Source organism: Macrobrachium rosenbergii, chromosome 42 (genome assembly GCF_040412425.1).
Source record: "Macrobrachium rosenbergii isolate ZJJX-2024 chromosome 42, ASM4041242v1, whole genome shotgun sequence".
Taxonomy (NCBI): domain Eukaryota; kingdom Metazoa; phylum Arthropoda; class Malacostraca; order Decapoda; family Palaemonidae; genus Macrobrachium; species Macrobrachium rosenbergii.
The window spans coordinates 49,252,656-49,257,702 of NC_089782.1; the positions used below are offsets into that span (position 1 = coordinate 49,252,656).

Genomic DNA, 5,047 nt, shown 5'->3' on the forward strand with positions numbered 1-5,047 from the left:
GAGAGGAAAAAAGGATGTGAGTGTTATCATGGGCGAACCTTCATACGCCTTTTTCCTGAAGAAAGATCGTTTTCAAAAGAATTCCACGTTCTTGTAACATATATATATGTATACTTTCAAAATAGTGTTAATTCTGTATGTGTATATATTATATATACATATATATATGCATACATGTGTGTGTATAGCACTAACATAGGAGTCTCATGAATTTACTATTAGAGCCTCATGCTAGCAAAAAAAAAAAAAAGAAATACAACCTTTTCACTACAAACCCCATAAATGAAACCAATCAATGCCTAATCATGGTTATAAACTTTAGACTAAAGTTAATACTAATGCCAATGGATGGTCATATGCTTTAACTACCAGTCTGCGCTACTTGGGTTAATTATCCAGCTGGAGAATGTGCCTGTTTGATCAACTTAAACAACCATCGTATGAAGAGTATACTAAGTCTCTTACAGGAATGGAATGGAATGTCAAATTTAGGCCAGCAGTCAAAAGTTAAGTATACCTTAGTTTAACCAGACCACTGAGCTGATTAATAGCTCTCCTAGGGGTGGCCCGAAGGATTTAACTTATTTTACGTGGCTAAGAATCAACTGGCTACCTAGCAACGGGACCTACAGCTTATTGTGAAATCCGAACTACATTATAACGAGAAATGACTTTCTATCACCAGAAATAAATTTCTCTAATTCTTCATTGGCCGGTCGGAGAATCGAACGCAGGGCCAGCAGAGTGCTAGCCGAGAACGATAGCAACCCTTCCAAAGAGGATCTAACGCCAGCAGTCAAGCACTGGGACCTATGAAGCCATTCAGTGCTGAAAAGGAAATTGAGAGTGAAAAGGTTTTAAAGATATAACAGGAGGAGAACCTCGCGGCTGCACTATGAAACAATTATCAGAAGAGGGTGGAAAGTAAGATGGAGTGAGAACACGAAAGGTGATACAGTAAAAGGAATGCAAGGGGTAGCAGCTAGGGACCAAAGGGACGCTGCAGAGAACCTTAAGTCATTCCTTAGACAGTGCACCGAGTGAGGTGCACTAACGGCGTTAACCCCCCTACGGGGGTCTACTACAGGAAGAGTATTGGACAGGTTTCTATCGGAGTTTTTAATTTTCTGGAAGTTTATAATTTGATAGTTGTATCTGAAACTTCTGGAATTTGGAAGCAGTGCAGTTAATGTCTATCATTCAACCTTGACTTAAGTTAAGTATACCTTAGTTTTACCAGACCACTGAGCTGATTAACAGCTCTCCTAGGGCTGGCCCGAAGGATTAGACTTATTTTACGTGGCTAAGAACCAATTAGTTACTTAGCAACGGGACCTACAGCTTATTGTGGAATCCGACCCACATTATAGCGAGAAATGAATTTCTATCACCAGAAATGAACTCTGGCCCATCGAGTGACAGTCCGCACTCTACCGACTCATCCAACGAAGAGCTGTCAACCTTGACTTGACAGCGGATGTCATAACTTCGTGTCCTTTTTTCTCCGGAGAATTCCTTGCTAGTACTCAGCTTACGATAAATTGACAGAATACAGCCGATAATTGATTTAAATGCTTACGAAAGTCTGTAAGTTAATGGTTTACAGGCTTTTAAAAGAGTATAAGTGCTCAAAATATATTAGTGATAAAATATGTTCCACTGAAACAAAAATGACTTATTTATAATGAAAATAATTGCCTATATATTTACTGATTAATTTTTGCGTATTTCAATGGGGAATTTCCCCTTCATAATAAATGGAATGTTTACCAGTTCTTTAATTTCATCCTTAAACATTACGCTGATCATAGCAAAAAAGCGAAACCCATTAAAGATTTTAATGGTATTTTCCAACTTGAAAAGTCTTAACTAAAGCGAAATTCAGACTAACTGGAACATTTTGTAAATCTTTAATGATATAAGAATAACCGTAGACTTGTAGTTTGTGCGTTTAATCATTATCTTAATCTGATTTACTAGTTCATAACTAAATTTAATGAGCAGGCTCCTCCCACACGATCGAAGAACAATGCTAAAACCCTTCGAAAAGTCACTTATCACCTTTTCATAACGCTGAATCTAACCTAAATGTTTATCTACAATAAGGACCACGCTCTATGCCAGTTTTCAAGTTTCTTTTAATTGAGTCAATTATATAATTAAGCAAACTAGATTCAATAATGAAAAAATATATGAAATTCGAGTTTTCCTCACTTTTTTCATGAATCGTCTATCTTTAATTTAATAGAAAGCTTTCAGTACACGCTTGTATTTACGCATGTACTGAAAGAAATTTTTATTTTACGTCCTAAATTCACTTAAATGTTCCTCCAAAGAACTTTTATACAAATTTTGCCCAAAGTTACTAAAATTTTTATTTCATTGTATGTGTTAATATGTCTAAGGATGCACCATCTAGTTCTTAAACTATCTTCGTCATTCAACTACTAGACATTCATTTAATTTATAAACAATTTTCATGGGTCAACTCCTTACCTATTGCAATTTTTCAGCAGAACTGCTTTTTAACTTTTAAAAATCAATCTCCTCATCGAATAGTCTGCATCTCATTAAACCTCTATACGTAATGCATAGCCAGAAAGTGACGTTATTTTTCCACTATGAACAGTCATTATCCATCGCTCTCGGTGAAAACTAAAGCGCACCGTTACCTTTCTTTCGTCACTTTAAACTTGCACTTTCGAATACCTGCAGCTGTGAACATCCATCGTTTTCTCTTTTCCATAAAACTATTTACAGCAGCCTTGCTTGTAATTATTTTGGGGACCAAAGATCTGGAGAATGAACTAACCGCTTTAAAAACAAATTCATATAATTCAAAGTTTTTCCTTTTCAACAAAAACTGTCCAATCGGGAACTTGAAAAACTGCTAGCATTGCCAACGTTTAATACCTAGCAATACACGGTTTAGGCCAACGTTCTTTCTCCATTTCAGGTGTTAATGGAAAGAAACTATACAATAAAACTAATGGATCTTGTAAGAAAAATTCTGGCAGCGCTACTGAACCAAGCAATTAAGGCTGAAGACTCATGGGGTTAAGAGGTCAGGAACGAATTATATACAGCCTAAGGTCCAAAGCAATGCCAGTTATATTTCCAGTTTATCATCCAGTACAAGGTGGTTTCAAACCTTTCCAGTTTAAATCTTTAATTACCACAAGCTTTTCAGTTCCATTTAACAAAGTCGCTAAGGGCATTCTACAGGAAACTGCCTAGTACTATCTTCATGGTCAGTATTATCAAAACCGTGGCATAGATAGTATCCATTTAACACTGATGGACAAAATTACCATTCATACCTCACCATAGCCAGCACTCAAAAATATTTCGTAAACTAAACTTGCTGAATTAAAGTTATTTAATAGTACGAAATGTAATTTAAAAGCACCAGAGTACGAAGAAGAAACTAAAATTTCATGGATTTATTTCTCAACACACCAGCATAGTTCAAAAGTATAGAGTGAGAATAAGCACCTTAGACCACCATATGCTCTCCAGCCTCCATATGCAGTTCGCAGTTATAAGAGCTAAACTTAGCTCAGGATAATTCTATCCCAATAAATATGACAAAATCCTGCAAACGTAGACGAACATAACACGAACCTTAATCGACCATCACAAAAAAAAATGAAAACAAAAAAATTCAGAGCGACAGACTGGCTAGCAATAAATTTTCCTCAATAGGTCCCTACACGTCTTACATCAGAAGTTACGTTAAGTGGGAGTCAGTGCATGCCGGAAAAATTTTATTCTTGAATTCGTAAACAAAATTAAAATCCAAGTACCGTGAAAGATTAAGAACTACTTTATAAAGACCTACTGATTTACAATAAAGGCTAAATGATCTACGTTCATACAAATAAGGATGCTTCGGTTAAAAATAAAAAAAAAAAACATTAACGGCGGTTACCAAGAATGAACAGTTAGTTTCCGCCACTCTCTGAACTTTTTGGTAGTACCTCCACCTCGACAGGAGCGCCGCCCCCTGAAGGGGTGGGCGATTTGAAAATGAAGTTTCTTTAAGCTACTAAAGAAACCAAAAACTTACCATTTACTCCCATCTTCATTTTACCGTAAGAAGATTGGCGTGTAGAACGTAGAGATGCTCAAGTCCCTGTTAGACCCGTGTATCACATTTACCATTGCTGTGACACATCAAACAGCCTGAAACATAAAAACAAAAACATTAATACACATCCACTAGCATACTGAGAACAAGAAAATTAATCCTGCGTCGAAAGTCGTTAATTAAAACAATCCTGATGTCATTACTTAAAACTAAATTAATAAACTGTAAGAATATACAATGTTCCAAAACCGGTTAACACTGAAAAACGTAAATCAAAATAATTAACTTACAATCCCAAGACCTTGTAGGACGGTTTCTAAAACACCAGCGGAGTGTCAACACGAATCAAACTTCAGCCGAACCGACAACGTAAATACATCAACGTAAGAATGAAAATTAACAACACAGACACCAAGCTACCAGCCGCGATACTAATCAGTCACCCCGTCGAAAATAGTAACTCGAAGATCAGCCAGGGCCGGACGCCGAAAGCCAAGGACGGTGAACACCAGGAACGGACAAGGAAGTCTAAAGAACTCTAAACAACCCTCTACTGTATATCAGAGAGGGCAGGAATTGTAGGAATCTTCTTAGATCAGTGTAGTTTTGCCCTTGTCGTATAAATATGTTATCTTCGTGGTAGAATTATGGGTCGAATGAGTTTTATTCCTGCTACCGTATGTTAAGACATGATGAGTACTTCATGAAGTTTATAACGCGCTCTGAGTATTCCCAAAATAAATATGGCCTTGTTTATATACTTGTAAAAGACTGCATATATAGTTAAGGGTAGCTGTTTACGTGATATATATATATATATATATATATATATATATATATATATATATATATATATATATATATATATATATGTATGTATGTATGTATATATATTGTGTGTATGTATATATATGTGAATTCTGTCGCATCACCGTGGCATTATACAAACATTAAGCT

The 5,047-nt window shown here is 36.0% G+C and overlaps 1 long non-coding RNA gene across 1 annotated transcript; it reads right to left on the bottom strand.

Moving 5' to 3' along the window:
• Window positions 1-3,428: 3,428 nt before the first annotated feature.
• Window positions 3,429-4,526, bottom strand: LOC136827678 (uncharacterized). The gene is made up of 2 exons (XR_010849839.1): window positions 4,381-4,526; window positions 3,429-4,185 (listed from the first exon to the last, which is right to left on the bottom strand). It is a non-coding gene; the product is annotated as an uncharacterized lncRNA (long non-coding RNA).
• Window positions 4,527-5,047: the final 521 nt, after the last annotated feature.